The sequence below is a fragment of the Budorcas taxicolor genome, chromosome 20 (genome assembly GCF_023091745.1).
Source record: "Budorcas taxicolor isolate Tak-1 chromosome 20, Takin1.1, whole genome shotgun sequence".
NCBI lineage: Eukaryota > Metazoa > Chordata > Mammalia > Artiodactyla > Bovidae > Budorcas > Budorcas taxicolor.
In genome coordinates this window covers 59,332,166-59,347,551 of record NC_068929.1, presented here as the reverse complement: position 1 = coordinate 59,347,551, position 15,386 = coordinate 59,332,166, and the positions used below count along the sequence as shown (strand labels likewise).

Below are 15,386 nucleotides of genomic sequence, written 5' to 3'. Positions count from 1 at the left end.
ACAAAGGTTTGATCCCTGGTAGGGGAACCAAGTGGAGAAGGCAATGGCAACCCACTCCAGTACTCTTGCCTGGAGAATCCCATGAATGGAGGAGCCTGGTAGGCTGCAGTCCATGGGGTCTCGAAGAGTCGGACAAGACTGAACGACTTCACTTTCACTTTTCACTTTCATGCACTGGAGAAGGAAATGGCAACCCACTCCAGTACTCTTGCCTGGAGAATCCCAGGGACAGCGGAGCCTGGTGGGCTGCCGTCTATGGGGTCACACAGAGTTGGACACGACTGAAGTGACTTAGCAGCAGCAGTAGCAGCTGGGGAACCAAGATCCCACAAGCCATCCAATTATTGAGAAGGAAATGGCAACCCACTCCAGTATCCTTGCCTAGAGAATCCCATGGACAGAGGAGCCTGGGGGGCTACAGTCCCTGGGGTCTCAAAGTTGGGCACGACTGAAGCGTCTGAGCATCCATGCACATGTTTTTATATGTATGTATAAATTACATATATGATACATATGTACACATGCACATCTATGACATGTTACTTTCATATATATAAATCAGTCTGGGGCTTTCCTGGTAGCTCAGACGGTAAAGAATCCATGCCTGCAATTCAGGAGACTTGGGTTCGATCCCTGGGTCAGGAAGATCCCCTAGAGAAAGGAATGGCTACCCACGCCAATATTCTTGTCTGGAGGACCCTATAAACAGCCTGGTGGGCTATGGTACATGGGGTCACAAAAAGGACACTGAGCAATGAAGCGTGCATGCTAATCCAGTTTAAACCAAAAAAATCTCTTTTACACTTGAGAAGTAACAGCTTACCTACTTGCTGTTGAAACACCGGTCACACTCTATACACATCCTTGCCAAAAAAACAAGAGCAGGTGGACATTATTCATATAAAACAGGAGTTACAAAGAGAAAATTCATATGTGGAGAAACCCTTTGATAGACAACCCAGGAAGCGAGAAGCAGGAGCACATGCTAGGATGTGGGGCTCACTCTGGACTCAGATTTTTGTCACAAAGGAAGCAGGTAGCAAGGGCAGAGGGTAGCAGGCAGAGCTGGGCAGAAGGCTGGCTCGGAAGCCGGCAGGAGGTGTCAATGGAGTTCAGACTGTGCCCCCAGACCAGGGGAACTGTCACATGGCCCCTCACCTAGGGGATTTTAAAAGGTATCAAGAGTTCCTTTTCAACAGATTTACCTAAGCTCAGTTGGGAAAGAATCCGCCTGCAATGCAGGAGACCCTGGTTCAATTCCTGGGTCGGGAAGATCCGCTGGAGAAGGGATAGGCTACCTACTCTGGTATTTTTGGGCTTCCCTGGTGGCTCGGTTGGTAAAGAATCTGCCTGCAGTGCAGGAGACCTGGGTTCCATTCCTTGGTTGGGAAGATCCCCTGGAGGAGGGAAAGGTTACCCACTCCAATACTCTGGCCTGGAGAATTCCATGGACTGTACAGTCCATGGGGTCACAAAGAATCAAACACAACTGAGTGACTTCACTTCACTTCTTCACCTCTCTCAAGATTTTTTCCCTGTGCCAAATAAACTTTTTTCAAAGCATGGGATAAAAAGAAGCAAGAAGGCGGCAGTAAGGAGAAGCCGGTGACCAGTAAAAATTAACTGGGCAATCCTCTCCTCTCTGCTGGTCATCCTCACTAGGGATTCCTCCCAAACTGGCCAGACCCGGGACCAGAGTGAGGGTGCTTCTCTGCTCTGTGTTCCGAGCCTCCCAGCCTGCAGGGCGACCAGCCTTTAGGTGGAGGCTGGACCTCGTCCATTCCACTTCTCTGGCCACACCTCCCAGCCGGATGAGTCCTCCCTGCTGCCAACACCACCTACCCAACAAGTCAGGGCACTTTCCCTGCCCTTGGACGTCTTGTGTGCTGTGTGTCACGTGCTAAGTCACTTCAGTCGTGTCCGACTCTTTGTGACCCCATGGATTATAGCCCGCCAGGCTCCTCTGTCCAAGGGAATCTTGAGGCAAGAATACTGGAGTGGGGTGCCATGCCCTCCTCCCCAGGATCTTCCTGGCGCAAGGATCGAACTTGCATCTCTTACGTCTCCTGCACTGGCAGAAGGGTACTTTACCACTAGTGCCACCTGGCTTACATTAAAAATACCCACCCTTCCATGCCGTCCTGTTGAAATACTTATGGATGGTCAGAATATCTTGTCACACTCTTGTTCAGCATCCCAATAAGTCTAGGTTCTAGAGAACTCCAACACTGCTCACCTGGCTGTTCCATGTGGGGGCTGTCACGTGTGACCTTGAAAGTTTAGCTATCAAGTCACTGATTTCACGAAGCTTCTGTCTCAGGGAAAGAGACGACGAGCAGGAATCTGCTGCTTGGTAACCAAGGGTTCAAACGCACTAGGTCTGAGTGAATCTACCTCAAAGTGCTTGAGATGGAGTCACCGATCAAACCATTTTTTGACAGCAGCAGTGAAACAGACTGCAAGGAGTAAACTAGAAGGACCATGAGAATCTGAGCTCCCGGCAGCCATGGGACAGAGTAACTTACTACGCAAACAACTGCTGGCCTCAGAATGATAAGGGATGTTAGCACAGGTATTAAAAGGGTAACAGTCCACTGGTAACAGCCCAGCAATAAAATGGAACTAGAGATGCACACCACATGGATGGGTCTCAAGAGAAATGAGTGAAAAATGCCAATCTCAGAGAATTTACACACTGATTCCATTTATGTAACAGTCTCGAATGAGAAAGTTATAGAGAAGAACAGATTACTGGTTACGAGGGACTAACCAGGGGTAGCATGGAGCAAGGGGAAGTTCTGTATTATGGTTGTGCTGGTGGTTTCACGAATCTATAGATACGGTAACATAGCCTAGAACTACTCGTGCGCACCAACAGATGAACGGATGTAAAACATCTGAATGAGATCTGCAAACTGTACCCTGATGCTGGGAAAGACTGAGGGCAGGAGAAGAAGGGGTAACAGAGGGTGAGGTGGTTGGATGGCATCACCGACTCAATGGACATGAGTTTGAGCAAACTCTGGAAGATGGTGAAGGACAGGGAAGACTGGCGTGCTGCAGTCCACGAGGGTGCAAAGAGTCAGACACAACTGATGGCCAAACAACAACAAACTGTACCAATGACAATTTCCTGCTTCTGATTTTGCACTACTGTTATCTATTGTTATGTAAGACATCACTCCCGGGGAAGCTGGGTGACAGGTACACAGGGCCTCTCTGGGCTATTCTGGCAACATCTGAGTCCATATTGCAAAAAAAAAAATAAAAACAAAGCATGCCAGAGTAAGACTATATGAAATAGAGAGGGAGAAAGCAATAGATATAATTTATCTCAACATGTTCTCAAAACTTTGAAAAAATATGGCCTCCTTTTATCCTAGTGGAGAACAACGGTTAGTTTGATAACACAGTATAATAAACATTTCTCTAGTGATCTAAGCAAAGGACTCTGGAAACAACAGGTAAAATGCTAGGAGGGAGACCAACAAAAGCCTTAGGGCAGAGAGCACAGCTGGAAGCAAAATAGTTAGTCCCAGCAGATGGAACAACACAACTTAGATAACGTGCATGCATGCTCAGCTGTGTCCAACTCATTGTGACCCCATGGACTGTGAGCCCACCAGAGGCTCCTCTATCCATGGACTTTTCCAGGCAAGAAAACTGGAGTGAGTTGCCATTTTCTACCCCAAATTTAGATGATAAACCAATTCTAAGTGTCCACGTCTCACGGCGAGAGTTTGGATCCTAAATAGAATAAAATTTCAACACTGATAAATATGTGCTTCCCCATTACCCAGACAGACAAAAAAAAGCAATCAGGAATGGATATAAACAAGGAAGGGTGAAAAAAAATTCTGGAAAGATCCAAATTTAAGCTGTGGCTATAAGAGCATGGCCATGGTACAAGGCTTCTCCACTACAGCGATTCTGCATCCCATTTCTGACCAGGTAAGAAAGTGTGAAGTCACCCAGTCAGGTCCTACTCTTTGCAAGCCCATGGACTGTAGTCTGCCAGGCTCCTCTGTCCATGGAGTTCTCCAGGCAAGAATACCAGAGTCAGGAGCCATTCCCTTTCTCCAGGGAATTTTCCAGACCCAGGGATCGAACCTGCGTCTCCTGCATTGCAGGCAGATTCTTTACCAGCTGAGCCACCAGGAAAGGATCAGAGGCCAAGGATGCAGCCCAACACTCTTCAAAGCACAGGACAGCCCAGGGCTACTATGACTAACCCAGCTGGAATGTCAAGGGTGCTGAGGTTGAGAAGCCCTACAAAGAGGGTGCACTGGCCCACCTCTGAAAATCTGAGGCTGAAAACTACAGGAAGGCTGTGCAAAGCCTAAAAGAACAAACTGTGGGCGGAGACAGGCAGAAGCCGACTTGCGCTAAATGACAATGGTATACACTGAAAAAGGTGGAGTGTCTTTTTCACAAAGCACTCTATTTTGGAGTCCATGGAAAGATTTCCTGAGGGTAATTAATAAAAATAATAAGCCTCAGGACCTCCGTGGTGGTCCAGTGATTAGGAATCTGCCTGCCAAGGCAGGGGACCTGGGTTCAGTCCCTGCTCTGGAAGATTCCACATGCCTCAGGGCAGCTAAGACTGTGAGCCACAACTATTGAATCCCGCAAGCTCTGGAGCCTGCAACTAGAGAAAGCCCATGCACAGAAATGAAGGCCCAGCGCAGCTAAGATAAATAAGAAATAATAATAAGCCTTAAAGTCACACACACACACACCCCTCAACAGTGTTGCATGTTACCTAAATCCCTACAGTTGGAACCACCCCCACATAACTGTTACAGCCCAGGGTTAAATCACAACAATACTTACAATTCAAAGGAATGAGAACTTTAAAGAAAATTCATACAAAAATTCCCCAAACAAATGGTCAATGGCTCCCCAGGCAGCATGAAGCCAGGACCCTGTTCATGCTTTGGTCTTAAATGAACATCAGGAACCACAATGGGATTTTCTGAGGTTGGATGTGGATAAACATCCCACTAGTAATTAACTGAGAGAACGCCTCCCTCCTCCACTTTGCTTCAGAGAAGAACCCAACCCACCAATGGACACAGAAATCAAGTATCATGTGTTTCCCCTGTGAAACAAGGCATGTCATCAAGACTCTAATAAGACCCTGCTATCACAGGTACGTCATGACAGGTTGTCTCAGTTGTGCCTGCTCCAAGCTGCACAGACACCTCTCAGAAAGCTTTCCTGCCAAACGGTCTAAGTAAACATGTGCAAACCCTATGAGCCAACATCTCTACTCCCAGAAAATCTAACCTCAAGAAATAACCAGGCAAGCGTGCAATGACCTGGGTATAAGAATGCATGTGTGCTATTTTCTGTAAGAGCAAACACCAAGAAACACCCAAAATGGACATGTACATACGAACACATGCCCAGGAAGATTAGCAGGACCACTGAGACCAGACCACCCACGACACCTGTCTTGGACTGTAGGCTTTAGAGTAGAGCCCTGTACATCACAAAGATTAAAAAAAAAAAGAAGAAGAAGTTAACAAACAGAAGTTCCTCCAATGAGTGAATCCAATCTTTGGTGGAAAATTATTAATTCTGAACTTGCAGTAGTAGCAATTATTTGATGTAAATTCTTGCTTACTATAAATAATAGTAGCAAAAGCTTCCAAAACCCCAAACAAACCTAATTTGGCCACTTCACTTTTTAAAAACTGTGGGTTTTTTTAATTTTAGAGAAAATTTTCTTCAAATAGAAACTATCAATACATGTGAAACATGCCAACAAAATTGATATTTTCAGGAAAAGTAAGGAAATAAAAACATTTACATGACGAGGAAGAAAGATTAACACATGCATAATCCCTTAACACATCTTTATATGTAAACTATTTTCTGGCCAAGACGGTGAAGATTTAGTCTCATCTAAAAACAGATTTTTAATGAATTACTTCTGCTTTCAGTTTCCTTTATAATATATACAAGATTGAAAAGTTTGAGGAATATTTTCAGAAACAGTGGAAATTCACAATATTATTTACATGACTCATACAATAAAACTAGAATATTGTGTACTTCTTGCACTATCAATAACCTATATCAGGTAATCTCATTCCTTTTTTTAACCTAAATATTGCTGTAGGAATTTTGTTGACAGTGCCAACAACTAATGGCTGCCTTAGCAAAGCCAGCCTTCCCTAAACTGAAATGAACCAAAGAACCACAATGACTCAAGAAAGGTCTTCTACTTTAGTGTTACTGTCAGTAAAACAAAGTTATTGCGAAAATCTTGACTGCAACCATATAATTAATGATTCTACTGAAATATGGGCAAGAAAAGCAGGTCTGTGGAAAATTTACTATGAGGATATGTCTATTATTCATGCAAACATCACTTGTCCATCAACAGAACACCCACATACGTGCAACTATAATTATCTTTGTTCATCTTTGATGATCTGACTTTCGGCAAGAAAACCCACAGCTTTAGACATTTTTTTATTACATCCCAATGAAGGTATATCTGTCAAGGTAGGAGATTAGAAGACACTTATTTACCGATTTGGAAGCTTGATTTACAACACATATTTAGAGATGTGATTCAGGGTGTGCATTCGTACTCTTGTCCCTGGCCCTGAAAACGATGGGGGCTGCCTGTATACATGCAAGATTCTTAAGATCTAATGCTTTTCTCAAGTAACTCTTAAGTGAAAAACACTGCATATGTGCTTTCACAGAAACAGATACAGACGCAAACAGAACACTAACAGTAAGACCGAGGAAGTTTTTGTCCTTTGTTCACGGCATTTTCTAAATTTTCTAAACACAGTACATACTCTATGCAGGATAAAGCGGGGCGGTGGCGGCGGGGGGGGGGGGGGGTGGGGCGGGTTGTGAATGAATCTAAGAATGACACGGAAAAGTAATATATTGTATCTATGTTTATCAAGGCTTTTTTTTTTTTCTGAAGCAAGAATACTCCTAATTCTAAATACTGATATATTTCTAGTAACCCAATTTAAGTAAATGAAGCTGATAAACCCAAAAATCAACAGTAGCCACACTCATAAGCATGCAAGCTACTAGAAAAGCTTCTTTTAAAATAGACCTTTTTTATTCTTGAAATTTTCTTTTCTAATACTTTTGTGAATGGAATTCCTTTCTTTTTTATTTTCAGATAGTTCAATAGCATAAAGAAATAGTTATTTTTTGTATATTGATCCTGTATCTTGCAACCTTGCAAAACTCACTTATTAGTTCTAACATATATGAATACATACATACATATATACAATCTTAGGATTATCTATATGAAAAGAAAAGTGAAAGTTGCTCAGTTGTGTCTGACTCTTTGCAATCCCCATGGACTGTAGCCCGCCAGGTTCCTCTGTCCATGGAATTCTCCAGGCCAGAATACTGGAGTGGCCTTTCCCTTCTCTGGAGGATCTTCCCAATGCAGGGACTGAACCCAGGTCTCCTACACTGCAGGCGGATTCTTTACCAACTGAGCCACCGGGGAAGCCCCCTAGGATTATCTATTTATAAAAGTATAAAAGCTTTTAATTTCTTTTCCTTGCCTGATCACACTGGCTGGTTTTAACAAGGCAGACACCATGAGCACAGACTCTACAATGAGGTATTTCTCTCTCTCTCCACAATGCACATCACTGTCAATGGATACTGCTTACATGTTATTAACTGACCCCCCAAAACGACACAAAAGAACTATGGGATTTTTTTGGAACCCAATAGATCCAACCAGTCCATTCTAAAGGAGATCAGTCCTGCGAGTTCATTGGAAGTACTGATGCTAAAGCTGAAACTCCAATACTTTGGCCACCTCATGCGAAGAGCTGACTCACTGGAAAAGACTCTGATGCTGGGAGGGATTGGGGGCAGGAGGAGAGGGGACACAGAGGATAAGATGGCTGGATGGCATCACCAACTCGATGGACATGAGTTTGAGTGAACTCCGGGAGTTGGTGATGGACAGGGAGGCCTGGCATGCTGCGATTCATGGGGTCGCAAAGAGTCGGACGTGAATGAACTGAACTGAATTAGGTAAGAGGCCAAGCGAAAAGCCACTGTCCATGCCACCTTCCAAACCTCATCTTACCTTCCCCTTTAATCACTGGCAGGTAGTCAAGATAAACATTCCATCTCCAAAGTACAAAAATTCAACTTTACCTGCCTTTTCTAATATAAATCTCTTTTCAAAAAAATTATCAGAATGTTAAATGCCTGTATACAGAGGCAATTTTCATCCTGGAAGAATGGATCCTGAAGCTGGGGGGAAGGTAAAACTAGGAAATGCCTAACTGCCATCTGGTCGTCCCCTGCTCTGGCCATGCTTCAAAAGATGCGTCATGGCTTTGCCACAAGAACGCTAACACTTTTTCCTATAACTGGCAAAGTCAGATGATGTGATGTCATGCAACATGAGAGGGTAGGTTTAAATTGGGAGTTTTGTACATTAAGCCTGGCGGACACATTTTCCGAATGGCTCTTAGCGAGGCAGAAGAATGTTTTATTCAAGGATACTCTTTGGAAAACGTTCCACTCTGCTGTCAATGATCAGTCCCCTCACAAACATTCATAAGCTAACAAGTAAAACAACAGACACAGAGGCAGTCTGGAAGGTAGCCAGAATCTTTGACTTAAAGAAGATTCCATCAAAAAACCTCCAAGAGGAATTCTCTGATAACTTGAGAGTTAGAACTGGGGAGACAAATGAGTTCTACCCTTTCTTTTAATTAAAAAAAGAAAAGAAACTTCTCAAAACTCTAGTTTTCCAAGTGCCTTATTATCTACATCTCCCTACCATCCTCATGAGCTTGGGGCCTGCAGCTTTAGAAGCTACATTTTATGAGGATACATGTCTTTCCTGAGTAAAAAAGGCACACCAAATAAAAATTAGGGGCATGCTCAAAAGCTGATGAACATTTTCCTGCTGGGTTTGCAGAGTTTCTGGGAGGGTGTGGGCCACTTGTTTTCCCAAGCCTCCAAGCAGTTTTCAACTCAAAACTTAGGTACTAACTGCCTAAGGTTGAAGGTACTTCAACAAAGAAACAGCGATGCCAGCATAATACGAATGACACCCACGGAAAAGGAAAGCGTGGCGGTGAAGAGCGCAGAGGCCCTGAGACAGCCTGTCTGGGGTCAAAGCCCGGCCAGCACTGTGTGACCTTGGGCCAATCACTTAACCTCTCTGGGCCTCACTTCCCTCATCAATGGAGCCCTACTCATAAGGTTGTCACTTACTTACTGAACGAATTACTGAATGTAAAGTGCTCAGAAACATGCCTGGCACATAGCACTCAATGAACTGCAGAAGTACTTTTCACTGTCTTCAAAGAATTATAAAATGCTTCATAATCACTGAAAAAAAAAAAAAAAAGAATCTGTACTTAAGAGGAAAATAACAGCTACATAGGATAGCATCCCACGGTAGAGGACCTTTGAGTGCAAACAAGGTGATAAAACTTATAAATCAAATATTTAACTTCTCAAGACTACACACTTGAGAAGGAAGAAAAAAAATCAACGTCTCTAGCTAAAAGGGGGAGAAGGCAATGGCATCCCACTCCAGTACTCTTGCCTGGAAAATCCCATGGACGGAGGAGCCTGGTAGGCTGCAGTCTGTGGGGTCCTGAAGAGTCGGACACGACTGAGCAACTTCACTTTCACTTTTATGCATTGGAGAAGGAAATGGCAACCCACTCCAGTGTTCTTGCCTGGAGAATCCCAGGGATGGGGGAGCCTGGTGGGCTGCTGTCTATGGGGTCGCACAGAGTCAGACTGAAGCAACTTAGCAGCAGCAGCAGCTACAAGAGGGTAAATTCCTAACACAGTTCAGTTCAGTTGCTCAGTCGTGTCCAACTCTTTGGGACCCCATGAATCACAGCACGCCAGGCCTCCCTGTCTATCACCAACTCCCGGAGTTTACCCAATATCATGTCCAATGAGTCGGTAATGCCATCCAACCATCTCATCCTCTGCTGTCCCCTTCTCCTCCTGCCCTCAATCTTTCCCAGCATCAGGGTCTTTTCCAATGAGTCAGTTCTTCACATCAGGTAGCCAAAGGATTGGAGTCTCAGCTTCAACCTCAGTCCTTCCAATGTAAGCCCAGGTCCTAACACAACCAAGACAGAAAGAAATAGAGCCAAGTCCACAGGAAAGAGAGGAGTGACCATGAACTAGACCTGTGGAGATGGTTTCACAAAGGAGCCAGACAGGCAGGACATCAGATCGGCAGAGAGGACAGGCCAGACAAAGGTATGGTGTAGGCCAGGTAATAGATCCTGTGGAATCCAATTCACAGAGGGGGAAAAGAATAAAGAGTTGCCAAATCAGCAAGTCTTGGAAACTAGACTAAGAATGTGAACTTGACTTTATAAGCAATGTAGACATGCTTCTGACAGAATTCTGGAACATCAGCCAGACGTGTATTGGTCAAAAGCGAGATAATACATGCAGTCAAACACCAGAAATGATACTGGAGACAGCCCTGAGGCCAAGATTTCCCTGCTCCATTGAGGACTGGAGTTTCAGTCACTATCAGAGGCCACTTGTTCTTAATTTCCAAGTTACTCTAACCTTGTATTATTACTCACCTACCAAGTGCCAAGTGCTCTGTAAATCTTATCTTGAATTCTCTTAATAACCATGCAAGGTCAACACTACTAGGCTCACTTAGAGACAACAGGATTTGGGCACACTCTGGGAGATAGTGAGGGACAAGGAGGTCTGGCATGCTGCAGTCCATGGATTCCCACGATTTAACGACTGAACAACAACACAGAGAACCGAAGCCCCGGAAGGTCAGATAACCTGACTGAGAGCCTGTCAGTGCGGAGGGGGTGTGCAGCCAAGCTCCCAGAGCCCACATCTTTTCTACTGTGAATGATGAGGTGCTTTCATCCAACCTAGGGGCATGCAGGCCCTCGGAGTGAGGTCCAGCTTCCTGCAGACGGCCCGGACGGCTTCTGCTTGAGTGTATGTTAGTCTCTTAGTCATCTCCAACTCTCTGCGACCCCATGGACTGTAGCCCACCAGGCTCCTCTGTCCATGGGATTCTTCAGGCCAGAATACTGGAGTGGGTTGTCATTTCCTTCTCCAGGGGATCTTCCCGACCCAGAGATAGAACCTGGGTCTCCTGCACTGCAGGCAGATTCTTTACCATCTGAGCCACCAGGGAAGCTGGAGTACTCCCTCCAAATCAATGACCTGAGAGCATTATCCAGCAGTTACTCTGAAGACAAAATTTTGAAACCCATTTATAAGAAGGTATCCTACGTCCCCCTGCCCAATCTCCACAGAAGAGCACATTCAAGGTGCCTGTCCTTAAAGGTGACCCCACTTAAAAGGTTGCTGGAGAAGCAAACACACCGCCCTCTCTGTCTGGCTCTAGTTAAACAGTACTTGACCCGCCCATGCTGCTCGGGGCCTGATCTGGTGAGAGGTGAGCACCCAGAGGACCAGGGCTCCCTGCTTGCCGCTGCTCCTGTGGCTTTGCTGTACTCAACATGGCAGGGCCAAAAAGTGCAAGAGAAGTCCTTGCAGGTGTGCAGAAAGGGCAAGGCACTGTGACTTCCCTGGTGGTCCAGTGGCTAAGAATCCACACTCCCAATGCAAGGGACCTGGGTTCAATCCCTGATCAGGGAACTAGATCCCGAATGCTGCAACTAAAGATTCTGCATGACCCAACGGAGATCCCATGTGCCCCAACTGAGATCTGGTGCAGCCAAATAATTATTTTTTTCATTTTTAAAAAATTAAAAGAAAGGGCAAGGCACTGTGACTTCACTGCAGGACAAGAAGACACCAGGGAATGCTCTGACTTCATTTTACAGTCGTCAAAGGGGTCAGCTGCAGGATGCGGTGGGATAAAGAAGTCCTGAATGGTTGCCTTTGCCCTTGAGGGACGATTGTGGCGGGGGGTGGGGGGGGGTGGGGGGAAGGCGGGGGTAGCTGCTAAAAACAAGAGTCTTCAGTTTTGTTTTGTTTTTTTACCAAGACAAAACAATACCAATAAGATGAGGGGGAAAAGGGGGAGAAAAATAGGCTTAAGAACTCATTCTAGCTTAAAATAACTACTTGAGCTTCCAGGTAACAACCAAAACTAAGACACCCTTCCAAATTAAGTGGAAATAAGGAAGATGCTTCCATGTAACACCTGGAGAAGTGGGTTTGTTCCCGCCCAGGCTGAACCAGGCTGTGAGAAACAGGGACAGCTGGAATGTTTTCCACTGACAACGTAGTCCTTAAAACATCAATACCTGCTTTATGTGTTTATGAGAATCTTGTGTACGTTTTACATATTCTGAAAATCAAAGTGTTCACCATGTGTCCCATTAATAGCCCTCAGATCTTTCGCTTGATCAGCCATTATGCCACACCTGTTCCTATGACAGAAGACAGAGAAGTCCAGCTCGTCTGAGGTCCAGCCGGCACTGACCGGCCTTTCCAGTATTGTAGGCACTCTACCCAGCCCTGGAGGAAAACAGCAGCCACTTCAAAACATCAACACATCTGTGTGGTAGTCTTGCCACTTTTCCTAGCTGAGCCCTTTCACTTTTAAAAGTGCATCTGGTTTCAGACATACGTAACCTTATGTTCTTCCTGAAGTCAACTTTTGAACAGCTTACCACTAAACGTTGAAAAGGCAAATTTCCTAGAGGTGTACGCACAGTTCACTCGCGAGAAGTCATAAAGATCTAAGACAGGGCATGAAGAAACTGAAATGCAGTTGGGAAGCCTGGGGCCCTCAGTTTCTCCAACCCCCCGGTACACTGTGAAGTCAGGAGCCATCAGCCGCCGGGCACAAACCTCATGGGCTTCCAGTTGGGCAGCAGCCCAATGCTACTTAGAGCAGACAAGGAGGCTGTGTCTGCAACACACAAGGAATTAATTCCACAAGGAACTGCTCCACAGGTGTAGCCCAGCGGTTCTCAATTGTGAGTGACTTTTGCCCCCCGTGGCTCATCTGGCATCATCTGAAGACACTTCGGTTGTCATGACGTGTGGATGCTACTGACACCTAGTGAGTCAAGACCAGGGAGGCGGCTCAACACCACATGATACACAGGACAGTCCCGCCATCAAAGAACTGACGGATCCAGAATGTCTATGGTACCCAGCTTGAGAATCTCTTGCTCTAAATGGCAGCTGCTAGTCACAAGGAGCTCCTTCCTTGCTATTTGGCCCTTCACACAGAAAGCTAATACATGCAACATAATTTTTTTTTTTCCCAATTGTTAACATTAGCTTCAAACTGCTGTCTGACAAGCAAAAAGTCATTATGGCTAAATCACAAAGGGAAAAGGTACCAAAGAACAGGACATCACTTGGCAATACAAGAGGCCCTACAAATCTGCTGTCCTTGGAAATACATCACTTGCACACTTACTGTTCCTGCTCTAATAGGACATTACAAGATGTTCTTCGCTGGACAATTTAACAAAAGAGTGCTCTGTTATAAGATACTTAAGAGAGACAGGATCTACGGTAGAGGAGTATGTCTCCAGAGAACACAACACTGCATAGCCGATCTGGCCCTGCTGACTTCCCATCCAAAGTAACTATGGTTAGGGGAGGAACTCTGATTAGCAATGAATATTGACTAGAAATCAATTAATCAGAAATTTCTGATTAGAAATTAACATTGCAATACAATGCATCACAAGAGTAAAAGTATAACTTTAAGCCCATAAAAATTTCCCCCAGTACTAAAGTCACCAGCAACAGAGGATAAAGGCTGTGGGTTCTGTAACAACCTATTCAACCTTGGGCAAGGGTAAACCTTTGGGTTAAGATTTTTCATCTAGGACAGGCAGGGAATGAAGAAGTTGATCACTGAAGGCCAACTTCAGTATTATGTTACTCATGGATATAAAATCCAACAACCAGGTCTTACACTAGACAAAAGTATAGTGTAAGGAGAGAGTTATTTCCAAGTCCAAGGGTAGGATCAGGGCAGGAGGCTGCAGCTGTTCCACGTTATCCTGCAGTTCTCCCCACATGCACTAGGGGGCAGAGTTCTTCCAAAGGGGAGGTCACTAGCCTCCCCCGCGGTCCACAGACAGGCTTCATGGGGACCCGGACCCCAACAAATCGAACACAAATTCTGTGTCCGATCAAATTTCCTAAGAGACTCACAACACAAAAGCAAAATAAGGGCCTCCTTCCTGCCACCAAAAAAAGTTAAGAATTGGTGTTCCGCAGGCAGAGCCTCAGGTTTTCTTACAGATGAAAGCAATTAAACATAGCCCGCTGGTCTTCCATCACTGGTTAGCCTGCAACTCCTGCAGAATGTTCTGGTGCCTTCTTAAAGGCATGAAAACAAAGGTCTATGGATTAGGAAACGCTAGTCTCACAGTTATAGTGTTCATTTAAAAACAAAAGTGGAAATATGCATTAATGAATGATTGATTACTTTCCAATTCACTTTTTCATCATGAATGTGGGCATCACACGTGAGAAGCCACTTTTTGGGAAAAAAATGGATATTACTATTACACAAGAATATACCACTTTGGCCATTATAGACTATTTATATTACGGTAAGTGGGCACCTGGAAAGTACAATGACTTGAAATAATAAATCCAATTAACTCTGATAAAGCCAGATAGCCAATACAGAGGCAAACTCTAAATTGCTGGAAGGTTCCAAAACTGTCCCGGGTTTACAAAACATCCCCTGGCTTTCAATGAAAGTCACATCAGACTCCTTAAGCTAACTAAGTTTACTCTGAGCCACTTTAAACCTCAAACTTAAATAGAATTTGTTAAATAAACACAACCAAGAAAGGAAAGGGAGCCAAGAAACCACAGTAACGCTCGATCCCAGGGAAAAAAAAAAAAGGTTCTCAAGTCAAGGGTTTCAAGTAACTGTGGTGTCCCGCCCTCAATGACCCTAAAAGGAATATCAGTTCCATCTCTCAAAATAACCAAAGTGCGCCCTAAACGATTTTCTTTACATTCGAATTCAAAATCTGCCAAGGACAGTCAGCACAAACATGTGATCTTTTGATCTCACGCTCTGGAATGATCTCAAAGCCTGATCTCAAAGCCTGAAGGAGCACTTCTTGGGGAGCACTACACTCCAAAGGTCCGACAGGCGAATAACTCAAGTCAACGACTGAACGCTCGCCGGCCCCTTCTCACACTTCATTAAGCGTCTCCTCTGGAAGTGTTTGCGCCCTCTCACAGGAAGCCGGCACGTTTTGCAAAGGAAATACCAGACCAGACCTTTCTTGGAGAAAAGGCACGTCCCCGATGAGCCTTTTCATGGGGTTTCCCGCACCCCGGCAGCGCGGCGGGCAGCCCTCCCGTCGGGGCCCTTCGTCCGCCGGCTCACCTCGCCCGGGGCGCCGCGGGACAGCCGGTAAGCCAGACGCCCC

General features: G+C 45.1%; 1 protein-coding gene across 1 annotated transcript in view; it reads right to left on the bottom strand.

Annotated features, from left to right (window-relative positions):
• The window catches only part of MYO10 (myosin X), a 256,779-nt gene that overhangs the window by 240,753 nt on the left and 640 nt on the right, over positions 1-15,386 (bottom strand). The window lies entirely within an intron of this gene.